Source organism: Rana temporaria, chromosome 3 (assembly GCF_905171775.1).
Source record: "Rana temporaria chromosome 3, aRanTem1.1, whole genome shotgun sequence".
Taxonomy (NCBI): Eukaryota; Metazoa; Chordata; class Amphibia; order Anura; family Ranidae; genus Rana; species Rana temporaria.
In genome coordinates this window covers 26234459-26247525 of record NC_053491.1, presented here as the reverse complement: position 1 = coordinate 26247525, position 13067 = coordinate 26234459, and the positions used below count along the sequence as shown (strand labels likewise).

Genomic DNA, 13067 nt, shown 5'->3' with positions numbered 1-13067 from the left:
GTTATTTTTGGGGATGGCTGCAATATAAGCCCTTCCCCCGAAAATAAACCCTAGTTAAAGTCATTGTAAGAACGAACGTAATTCGTTTTGTAAAAAGGTTATATAATGTGCAGTGTGTCTCCTTTTTGTAACTTTGTTTTGGAAAATACCTTACTTACAGTGCCGCTGGGCGCTCACGTGACCGGCGGGAGATCTTCTCCTATCCAACGTCAGCGGTCCCTTCCTCTGCAGTGCTCAGAGTGGAGAAGAGCTACGGCGGGTCACTGTGCTGGCTATCATGCTTTAAAGGATCAGGATATATATTTTTTTCTTTTTGGGGTTACAACCACTCTAAGATTATCATGATGACATGACTGTATTTGAATAAATGTAGATTATTGTACATACCGTAAAGAAATAAGACATCCCCTGAAAATAAGCCCTAGTGTGATTTTTGTAGTTAAAATTAATATAAGACCCGGTCTTATTTTCGGGGAAACACGGGTATAATTGGATTCAGGGCCGATCCTAGGGTCACAGACGCCTGGGTGCAGAAATATTTCTGGCGGCCCCCACATGGGCGTGGTCATCTTACCAACTCCTCCCCTTTGCAAGTGTTTCTATGGCAATGACTCAAACACAGAGATGCTCCCCTAACAGCCAAATTTGAAAGGATATTCCAATACAGGAAAACCTTGGATTGTGAGCATAATTTGTTCCAGAAACATGCTTGTAATCCAAAGCACTTGTATATCAAAGCAAATTTCCCCATAAGAAATAATGTAATCTCAGATAATTCGTTCCACAACCATTTATTCATATAAAAATGAACAGGCTGTCTGCCATGTTCACAGCAGTGATGGCCAGGAGGTTCTCATCCTAACTGGAAGTGTCTGACCCCCTATGATACTATGCCGGCGATGACAGTTGAGGATGTTTCAGACTTTATTTTTTTCTGTGGCGGAGGAAGAATTTGGCCCCTGAGATTTTTTAGCAAGTTAAGGCACTTCCTGTGTGATAACACATCGTATAAGAGAGGAGACACCGAGCAGAGGCTCAGAGGAAGAGGGAGATGATCTTATCTGATGGTCAGATATTTCTACTGAAAATAGCAAAGATTGGCAAATGCTGTATATTAGAAAATGCCACACGGCAAAAATAAAGGAAGGGCAGACATTCTCACAGTAATCTCAACAAATAGATCCAGGCAGTTATTCTGGCCATACACTGTTTGAATTTTTGTTCAGTTTCTAATGAATGGTCGCTTTGAGGGTCCGCCCTATCGCTGCATTTATGGCCACTGGTGAGGCTGCATTTATGGCCACTGGTGAGGCTGCATTTATGGCCACTGGTGAGGCTGCATTTATACACACTGGTGAGGCTGCATTTATACACACTGGTGAGGCTGCATTGATGGACATTGGTGAGGCTGCATTTATACACACTGGTGAGGCTGCATTGGATGGGCACTGATCAGGCTGCATTGGATGGGCACTGGTGAGACTGCATTGAAAAACCAGGTGGGCATGAATGGTGAGCTGATTCGGTGGTTCAATGGGCCACTTGACTGGACTTGCCCCCCAGGCCTAAGGCTGCCAGCCCTCTCCTGCCGCCCACAGTACAAACTCCAAACACTGCCCAGCAGGGCCGCCATCAGGGGGGTACAGGCAGTACACCTGTAAGGGGCCCGGAGGCCTCCAGGGCCCCAGATGGCAACCCCTCTTTGTTGTTCCTGTTTTGCAACAATACGTTTTATATATTAATATTAATATACTATGTGTTTGTGTCCAATTTTTAAATAAAATGTTGGTTATTTTATTATATTGACTTGGAGCTTTTCAATTCTGGTTATTTTAAATCAAAGAAGCTAATTAAAATGTCTCATGTAATACATACAATTATTAAAAAAAAATATTGAAATGGGGGGGATTGGGTAAGAAAAGTCATTTTTGGTTTCCGCCTGACATTTTTTTTTTTTTTCGGTTCTGGAATTTCCATTTCAGTGCGCCTCTATTTTTTACTTTTTTGTTATAATAAATATCCCCCAAAAATATATAAAAAATATATTTTTCCTCAGTTTAGGCTGATATGTATTCTTCTACATATTATTCATAAAAAAAATCGCAATAAGCGTTTATTGATTGGTTTGCGCAAAAATTATAGCGCCTACAAAATAGGGGATAGTTTTATGGCATTTTTATTAATATTTTTATTTTTTTTACTAGTAATGGCGGCGATCTGTGATTTTTATCGGTACTGCGACCTTATGGCGGACACATCGGACACTTTTGACACATTTTTGGGACCATTGGCATTTAGCGATCAGTGCTATAAAAATGCATAGATTACTGTAAAAATGCCACTGGCAGGGAAGGGGTTAACACTAGGGGGCGGGGAAGGGGTTAATTATGTTCCCTGGGTGTGTTCTAACTGAAGGGGGGGTGGGACTGACTAGGGGAAATGACAGATCACTGTTCATACATTCAGACAAACAGTAATTTCTCCCCCTGACAGGACCAGGAGCTGTGTGTCTGTCAGGAGCGATCGCGGGTGCCAGGCGGTGATCGCGCCCCTAATGGCTGGAATGCGAAATGACGCATAGCTACGTGATTTTGCGCAGCCGAGCCGACCTGCCGCCGGCGGCTGGTCGGCTAGTGGTTAAGTAGAACTACAGGGAACACTTTATTTTCCATATTTGATGGAGTACCCATCATATTTCCATCAGATAACTATATTTGATAGAGGGGGTTATACCGCCTGGCGTATTTATTTATTTTTGCCATCTGTGTCCCATTGGGGAGATTTACCTTCACTTCCTTTCCCATAGACAAAACAAGAAGTTAGAGCAAACTCTTGGGGCCCCCCAAGTCACCCAGAACCAGTGTCCCCATCAAAAGATTCCTCCTCTTACTGTTCTAGGGACAACCCAAGATGTGGGATTTTTATTTACGGTCAATGACCATAGTAAACGGGACAAATAGAGAGGAATAAAAACCTGACAGGGGGTCTGATCCCTCTCTACTCCAAAAAAAAAAAGAGTTTGGGCTAGATTCAACCACGATTTACGCCGGTGTATCCATAGATACTCCGCGTAAATTCAAAGCTGCGCCTGCGTATCTACTTTCTGTATTCAGAAAGCTAGATACGCCGACATTAGCCTAAGATACGACTGGCGTAAGTCTCTTACGCCGTCGTATCTTAGGGTGCATTCTCACGCTGGCCGCTAGGTGGCGCTTCCGTAGTTTTCGGCGTAGAGTATGCAAATTACCTAGTTACGCCGATTCACAAACGTACGTGCGCCCGGCGGTAGTTTTTTACGTCGTTTGCGTAAGGCTTTTTCGGCGTAACGTTGCTCCTGCTATTAGGAGGCGCAGCCAATGTTAAGTATGGACGTCGTTCCCGCTTCAAAATTTGATTTCTCTTATCGTCCATGGACGGACACAGCTCCTTAAATCTTGACAAGTGGGTTATGTTCCCTGTTTACAGGAGAGGACTAGGCAGAAACATGTTAAATAGTTAAATACATGTTACATTAACAGAGTTGAACAGCCCCGCCCAGGGGGCGGTCCCTCCAGACATAACCCTCCTCACTGCAGCTTGCAGCCTCAGTTTCGTTCTGCCTAGCAAAGGAGAAGGACGTATGGCTCCCTTTGGGCCCAGCGCCCTGAGGAGAAATTTTATTTTATTTTACTTTACTTTCGGAGCTTCTGACTCTCTTTTGTGTCGGTGTCTGGTCCACAAAAGGGCCTGGCGGTCTCGTCGACCACCATTTCTCGGTGGATCGGGCAGGCCGTCATACAGGCCTATGCTCCTAAGGGCGGGCCCCCCTTTCCGGTCACGGCACTTTCGACCAGGGCAATTGGTGCTTCCTGGGGTTTTTTTTTTCCCGACATCATGCGTCGGTCTCACAGGTGTGCGAGGCGGCGATTTGCTCGTCCGTTCACGCTTTTTCCAGAATTTACATGGTTGCTGTGAGTGCATCTTATGATGTTTTTTTCAGCCGCTAGTTTTTGCCGGCGGCTGTTTAAAGTTGCACCTCCTCCGTTGAGGAGCTCTGCTTGTTTTGGGGTGAAGTTAAAATTGTTTTTACTGATATATTTCCCACCCCTCGTTTTTTTGACACTGCTTGGGGACGTCCCACTTGTCAAGATTTAAGGAGCTGTGTCCGTCCATGGACGATAAGAGAAAATAGGATTTTTTGTACTCACCGTAAAATCCTTTTCTCTGAAGTCCATGGACGGACACAGCTCCCACCCCTCCTTTTTAGGTTTGTACTGCTTGTTACGAACTGAGGCTGCAAGCTGCAGTGAGGAGGGTTATGTCTGGAGGGACCGCCCCCTGGGCGGGGCTGTTCAACTCTGTTAATGTAACATGTATTTAACTATTTAACATGTTTCTGCCTAGTCCTCTCCTGTAAACAGGGAACATAACCCACTTGTCAAGATTTAAGGAGCTGTGTCCGTCCATGGACTTCAGAGAAAAGGATTTTACGGTGAGTACAAAAAATCCTATTTTTTTTGCATCGTTCTCGTAAGTCGTTCACGAATACGGCTGGACGTAATTTACGTTCACGTCGAAACCAATGATGTCCTTGCGACGTCATTTGAAGCAATGCACACTGGGATATGTACACGGACGGCGCATGCGCCGTTCGTAAAACACGTCAATCGCGTCAGGTCATCACATATTAGCATAAAACACGCCCCCCCTTACACATTTGAATTAGGCGGGCTTACGCTGGCCCCATTTACGCTACGCTGCCGCAACTTACGGAGCAAGTGCTTTGTGAATACTGCACTTGCTCCTGTAAGTTGCGGTGGCGTAGCGTAAATACGATACGCTGCGCCGCCGTAAGAAAGGGCGCAGCTACCTGAATCTAGCCCTTTGCCTTTAGTTATACGTTACATTGAAGCAGACAATCCTTGTTGTTTTTCAGTCCAGTAGTTCTAGTTCTGTAGGTGAAATGTCTCCATCTTGTGGATTTTTTATAGAACTACACCTATGAGTGGAAATGCTGTTAACATTCAGTTTTGGACCCTGGAGGTCTTTTTATAAATAGTTTTTACACGCGACATACACATTTTTCTAATTCCATTCAATTCATTTGAATTACTGATTTTATTTAATAAATATCACATTTTTTTCCCTCAGTTTAGGCCGATACGCATTCTTCTACATATTTTTGGTAAAAAAAAATCGCAATAATCGTATATTGATTGGTTTGCGCAAAAGTTATAGCGTTTACAAAATAGGTGATAGATGGCATTTTTATTTTATTATTTTTTTTACTAGTATTGGCGGCGATTTGCGTTTTTTTTTATTTTTTATTTTTTTACTGTGACCGTGACATTGCGGCGAACACAGCGGCACCCAGCGGCAATCGCCGGGCACCCGCGCCGGGTCACGAGCACTGCCGCTGGTGCGCACGCCCTAGATCGCCGGGAATACAGGACGTCCACCCGGATCGGCGAGGGGTTCCTGCCGCCGTCATTTCACAATGACGCGGTATGGAAGTGGTTAAGAAAGAATTCAGGGGGACGACTACTTTCCAACTGTCCCTCGTTCGGAACCAAATCCCTTTGTTTCTCTTTGCTCCTTGGCTGACCCATGTACAGCTATCTATGAAAATGTACTATTCACCTAGGAAAGGTCTTGTTCTGCGCTAAACCTTCATCTTACCACTGTCTGTTCTTTTTTTCCTTTTTTCTATAAAAAAAAAAAACAAGTTACAAGGAAAAGTAATGTTGGAAAATAACAATTCCGGGTTTAGCCAGTCATTTTTGGCATATAAATTCTTGATGGGTTACATAATTGGGGGCATTGGCTGAATACATTGTGCAAGAAGGTGTCCCTGTTTCTCATCTATAAAAAAGTTGTGAGGTCCAAAGACCAGTTACCACAATACTATACCCAGGGCTCAACATTTCAAGTCCTGAGCCTCTAGCCAGGCCTCAAGGGTTACTCGCAACCAGTTTCCCCGCCCAACCCCTACCCTGCCCCGCCCCTAACCTCATAAATTATCTCATGAAATGACACTTAAATGTTTTATGCAGAATTAAGTTACAAAAATAAATATTAACAACAACTTTATCAGTTCCCCTCAGCGCAGGCTCACCTGTGCCCGTCGACGCGGAACCACCGAGTCTGTCACCTACATGATTGGTCGCTTACTTTGAGCTGATAAAACAAGGAAACAGACCCTAGCCTTGGTATGACCACTTTTCCCAAGAGTGGACTGTAAGAGGGAGCTGATATTCTGCCATTAAGTTAGAAAAATTAATATTAACAACTTTATCAGTTCCCCTCAGCACAGCCTCACCTGTGAACCGTCGATGCAGGCTCACCTGTGAACCGTCGATGCAGGCTCACCTGTGAACCGTCGATGCAGGCTCACCTGTGAACCGTCGATGCAGGCTCACCTGTGAACCGTCGATGCAGGCTCACCTGTGAACCGTCGATGCAGGCTCACCTGTGAACCGTCGATGCAGGCTCCCCTGTGAACCGTCGATGCAGGCTCACCTGTGAACCGTCGATGCAGGCTCACCTGTGAACCGTCGATGCAGGCTCACCTGTGAACCGTCGATGCAGGCTCACCTGTGCCCGTCGATGCAGGCTCACCTGTGCCCATCGACACGGAACCACCGAGTCTGTCACTTACATGATTGGTCGCTTACTTTGAGCTGATAAAACAAGGAAATCGACCCTAGCCTTGGTATGACCACTTTTCCCAAGAGTGGAATCTAAGAGGGAGCTGATATTCTGCCATTAAGTTCGAAAAATTAATATTAACAACGACTTTATCAGTTCCCCTCAGCACAGCCTCACCTCTGAACCGTCGATGCAGGCTTGCCTCTGAACCGTCGATGCAGGCTTGCCTCTGAACCGTCGATGCAGGCTTGCCTCTGAACCGTCGATGCAGGCTTGCCTCTGAACCGTCGATGCAGGCTTGCCTCTGAACCGTCGATGCAGGCTCGCCTCTGAACCGTCGATGCAGGCTCGCCTCTGAACCGTCGATGCAGGCTCGCCTCTGAACCGTCGATGCAGGCTCGCCTCTGAACCGTCGATGCAGGCTCACCTCTGAACCGTCGACGCAAGCTCACCTCTGAACCGTCGATGCAGGCTCACCTCTGAACCGTCGATGCAGGCTCACCTGTGAACCGTCGATGCAGGCTCACCTGTGAACCGTCGACGCAGGCTCACCTGTGCCCGTCGACGCAGGCTCACCTGTGAACGGTCGATGCAGGCTCTCCTGTGAACGGTCGATGCAGGCTCTCCTGTGAACGGTCGATGCAGGCACTCCTGTGAACGGTCGATGCAGGCTCACCTGTGAACGGTCGATGCAGGCTCTCCTGTGAACGGTCGATGCAGGCTCTCCTGTGAACGGTCGATGCAGGCTCTCCTGTGAACGGTCGATGCAGGCTCTCCTGTGAACGGTCGATGCAGGCTCTCCTGTGAACGGTCGATGCAGGCTCTCCTGTGAACGGTCGATGCAGGCACTCCTGTGAACGGTCGATGCAGGCTCTCCTGTGAACGGTCGATGCAGGCTCTCCTGTGAACGGTCGATGCAGGCTCTCCTGTGAACGGTCGATGCAGGCTCTCCTGTGAACGGTCGATGCAGGCTCTCCTGTGAACGGTCGATGCAGGCTCTCCTGTGAACGGTCGATGCAGGCACTCCTGTGAACGGTCGATGCAGGCTCTCCTGTGAACGGTCGATGCAGGCTCTCCTGTGAACGGTCGATGCAGGCTCTCCTGTGAACGGTCGATGCAGGCACTCCTGTGAAAAAAAATCGCAATAAGCGTTTATTGATTGGTTTGCGCAAAAATTATAGCGCCTACAAAATAGGGGATAGATTTATGGCATTTTTATTAATATTTTTTTTTTTTACTAGTAATGGCGGCGATCTGTGATTTTTATCGTTACTGCGACCTTATGGCGGACACATCGGACACTTTTGACACATTTTTGGGACCATTGGCATTTAGCGATCAGTGCTATAAAAATGCATTGATTACTGTAAAAATGCCACTGGCAGGGAAGGGGTTAACACTAGAGGGCGAGGAAGGGGTTAATTATGTTCCCTGGGTGTGTTCTAACTGAAGGGGGGGGTGGGACTGACTATGGGAAATGACTGATCTTCTGTTCATACATTCAGACAAACCGTAATTTCTCCCCCTGACAGGACCGGGAGCTGTGTGTCTGTCAGGAGCGATCGCGGGTGCCCGACGGTAATCGCGCCCTCCGGCACCAGGGGCGAGCAGGGGGCGCGCGGCCCTAATGGCTGGAATGCAAAATGACGTATAGCTACGTGATTTTGCGCAGCCGAGCCGACCTGCCGCCGGCGGCTGGTCGGCTAGTGGTTAAGTAGAACTATAGGGAACACTTTATTTTACATATTTGATGGAGTACCTATCATATTTCCATCAGATAACTATGTTTGATAGAGGGGGTTATACCGCCTGGCGGATTTATTTATTTTTGCCTTCTGTGTCCCATTGGGGAGATTTACCTTCACTTCCTTTCCCATAGACAAAACAAGAAGTTAGAGCAAACTCTTGGGGCCCCCCAAGTCACCCAGAACCAGTGTCCCCATCAAAAGATTCCTCCTCTTACTGTTCTAGGGACAACCCAAGATGTGGGATTTTTATTTACGGTCAATGACCATAGTAAACGGGACAAATAGAGAGGAATAAAAACCTGACAGGGGGTCTGATCCCTCTCTACTCCAAAAAAAAAAAGAGTTTGGGCTAGATTCAACCACGATTTACGCCGGTGTATCCATAGATACTCCGCGTAAATTCAAAGCTGCGCCTGCGTATCTACTTTCTGTATTCAGAAAGCTAGATACGCCGACATTAGCCTAAGATACGACTGGCGTAAGTCTCTTACGCCGTCGTATCTTAGGGTGCATTCTCACGCTGGCCGCTAGGTGGCGCTTCCGTCGTTTTCGGCGTAGAGTATGCAAATTATCTATTTACGCCGATTCACAAACGTACGTGCGCCCGGCGGTAGTTTTTTTACGTCGTTTGCGTAAGGCTTTTTCGGCGTAACGTTGCTCCTGCTATTAGGTGGCGCAGCCAATGTTAAGTATGGACGTCGTTCCCGCTTCGAAATTTGAATTTTTTGCGTAAGTCGTTCACGAATACGGCTGGACGTAATTTGCGTTCACGTCGAAACCAATGACGTCCTTGCGACGTCATTTGGAGCAATGCACACTGGGATATGTACACGGACGGCGCATGCGCCGTTCGTAAAACACGTCAATCGCGTCAGGTCATCACATATTAGCATAAAACACGCCCCCCCTTACACATTTGAATTAGGCGGGCTTACGCTGGCCCCATTTACGCTACGCTGCCGCAACTTACGGAGCAAGTGCTTTGTGAATACTGCACTTGCTCCTGTAAGTTGCGGTGGCGTAGCGTAAATACGATACGCTGCGCCGCCGTAAGAAAGGGCGCAGCTACCTGAATCTAGCCCTTTGCCTTTAGTTATACGTTACATTGAAGCAGACGATCCTTGTTGTTTTTCAGTCCAGTAGTTCTAGTTCTGTAGGTGAAATGTCTCCATCTTGTGGATTTTTTATAGAACTACACCTATGAGTGGAAATGCTGTAACATTCAGTTTTGGACCCTGGAGGTCTTTTTATAAATAGTTTTTACACGCGACATACACATTTTTCTAATTCCATTCAATTCATTTGAATTACTGATTTTATTTAATAAATATCACATTTTTTTCCCTCAGTTTAGGCCGATACGTATTCTTCTACATATTTTTGGTAAAAAAAAATCGCAATAATCGTATATTGATTGGTTTGCGCAAAAGTTATAGCGTTTACAAAATAGGTGATAGATGGCATTTTTATTTTATTATTTTTTTTACTAGTATTGGCGGCGATTTGCGTTTTTTTTTTATTTTTTATTTTTTTACTGTGACCGTGACATTGCGGCGAACACATCGGACACTTTTGACACGTTTTTGGGACCATTCACATTTATACAGCGATTAATGCTATAAATATGCATTGATTACTGTGTAAATGTGACTGGCAGGGAAGGGGTTAACCACTAGGGGGCGCTGAAGGGGTTAATATGTTCCCTAAGGTGTGTTCTAACTGTAGGGGGAGGGGACTCTCAAGGGGAGGAGACCGATGTGTGTTCCTCTGTACTGGGAACACACATTGGTCTCCTCGCCGCTGACAGGAGGTGGATCTGTGTGTTTACACCCCATCATTACACACACAGATCCACACTCCTGCCGTGATTACCGACAATCGCGGGCACCCAGCGGCAATCGCCGGGCACCCGCGCCGGGTCACGAGCACTGCCGCTGGTGCGCACGCCCTAGATCGCCGGGAATACAGGACGTCATACGACGTCCACCCGGATCGGCGAGGGGTTCCTGCCGCCGTCATTTCACAATGACGCGGTATGGAAGTGGTTAAGAAGGAATTCAGGGAAACGACTACTTTCCAACTGTCCCTCGTTTGGAATCAAATCCCTTTGTTCCTCTTTGCTCCTTGGCTGACCCATGTACAGCTATCTATGAAAATGTACTATTCACCTAGGAAAGGTCTTGTTCTGCACTAAACCTTCATCTTACCACTTTCTGTTCTTGTTTGCTCTTTTTTATATAAAAAAAAAAGTTACAAGGAAAAGTAATGTAGGAAAATAACAATTCCGGGTTTAGCCAGTCATTTTTGGCATATAAATTCTTGATGGGTTGCATAATTGGGGGCATTGGCTAAGTACATTGTGCAAGAAGGTGTCCCTGATTCTCATCTTAAAGTTGTGCGGTCCAAAGACCAGTTACCACAATACTATACCCAGGGCTCAACATTTCAAGTCCTGAGCCTCTAGCCAGTTCTCAAAGGTTACTCGCAACCAGTTGCCCTGCCCAACCCCTACCCTGCCCCGCTCCTAATCACATCCTCATAAATTATCTCATGAAATTACACTCAAATGTTTTATGCAGAATTAAGTTACAAAAATAAATATTAACAACAACTTTATCAGTTCCCCTCAGCACAGCCTCACCTGTGCCCATGGAGGCAGGCTCACCTGTGCCCATGGAGGCAGGCTCACCTGTGCCCATGGAGGCAGGCTCACCTGTGCCCATGGAGGCAGGCTCACCTGTGCCCATGGAGGCAGGCTCACCTGTGCCCATGGACGCAGGCTCACCTGTGCCCATCACCTGTGCCCATCGACGCAGGCTCACCTGTGCCCATCGACGCGGCACCACAGAGTCTCTCACTTACATGATTGGTCGCTTACTTTGAGCTGATAAAACAAGGAAACAGACCCTAGCCTTGGTATGACCACTTTTCCCAAGAGTGGATCCTAAGAGGGAGCTGATATTCTGCCATTAAGTTAGAAAAATTAATATTAACAACAACTTTATCAGTTCCCCTCAGCACAGCCTCACCTGTGCCCGGTCGACGCGGGCTCACCTGTGCCCGGTCGACGCGGGCTCACCTGTGCCCGGCCGACGCGGGCTCACCTGTGCCCGGCCGACGCGGGCTCACCTGTGCCCGGCCGACGCGGGCTCACCTGTTCCCCGGCCGACGCGGGCTCACCTGTGCCCGGCCGACGCGGGCTCACCTGTGCCCGGCCGACGCGGGCTCACCTGTGCCCGGCCGACGCGGGCTCACCTGTGCCCGGTCGACGCGGGCTCACCTGTGAACCGTCGACGCGGGCTCACCTGTGAACCGTCGACGCAGGCTCACCTGTGAACCTTCGCTCTTGTGCCCATGCCCTTTAGTCTCGGGGTTGGTTCTCAGTTCATGTCTGCATGAGGATCTTGGGCTTGGTGGTAACCTCCTTTTTGAAGCAGTGCCATGTGCCCAGTTTCACCCCAGACCATTGCAACTCTCAGGAAATCACCTTCGGTACAACCATATATGTATTGGAATTCAGTCCCTGCTGAACTGACAACATTTTGATCCATGTATGACCACCTTAAGATCTTGTGTAATGCACTCCAAGAAAATAATTTTACTGGTCTTTTTTTTGTGTTTTATATACAGTAGAAACGTGGATTACGAGCATAATCCCAGAGAATTCTCGTAATACAAAGCACTCGCATATTAAAGCGAGTTTCCCCATAGAAGTCAATGGAAACGAAAATAATTTGTTCCGCATTGACTTCAATGGCATGCATTACCGCATGTGGCCAGAGGTTGGGGGGTGCCTGAGAGCCTCGGAAACAGTCGGAAAGGCCCTAGGACAGCTCGGCTGACCTCGGAAAGCCTCGAACACCTGGGAACGGAGTATTTCCTGAATGGCTCCGCTTGGCTCTAGTGCCCCTCCTCAGGCCAAATGCGATACTGCAGGCCCAATTAGCTTGAATTCTGCTTGTTTTTGCAAGACAACACTAAACACTAAAAGTTGCTCGTCATTCAAAATGCTCGTTAACCGCATTATTCGTAAACCAAAGTTCCACTTGTATAAATTGTAATGCTGCTGCCTGGATGGAGTAACCCTACCTTCTAGTTTGGAGCACATTCCGTGTTGTGTTCAGGCACATATCCTACTATAACCACAGGCAGAGCGTCGCATTTCACTATACACAGGATTGCAAGTCCTTGCAGGTGACCATTTGTGTCGCTGTGCTGAGCAATACTGCATTTGCATTATTTGGCAATTACCGTTGACATCAATACTGTACTTTGACATTCAGCGCACTGGGCAGAAATCTCATTGCGTCTGCTGTTTATTTTAAGTTTATGTCATGCTCTCTGATTGTATTTGGTTTCCTCTGTGAGCAGGGATGGACTGGCTATTGGGACTGCAGGGAGTTTCCCGGTGGGCCGATGGCTTAGTGGGCCGGCTTCAGTGACAGCAGACCGCCGCCCCCCTCCGTTCCTCTGTCTCTCCCTTCCTGCAGCGCTCACCTCCTCTCCCTCCCCACAGTGCTCACATGGGGGGGGGGGGGAACAGAGAAGCAGGGGGAGGATCAGAGGAGCATGGGGGGGACCAGAAGGAGCACAGGGGAGGGGACAGACAGCTGACTCAACAGCTATGGCCTGGGAGTTTCTCACTTCTGCCTAATCTTGTCCCATAAGGGGGGGCACTGAACTGATTCTTTG

At 47.5% G+C, this 13067-nt stretch overlaps 1 protein-coding gene across 2 annotated transcripts in view; it reads left to right on the top strand.

Moving 5' to 3' along the window:
- Window positions 1-13067, top strand: part of MCTP2 (multiple C2 and transmembrane domain containing 2) — a 329446-nt gene that overhangs the window by 131549 nt on the left and 184830 nt on the right. The gene's annotated exons all lie outside the window — the stretch shown is intronic.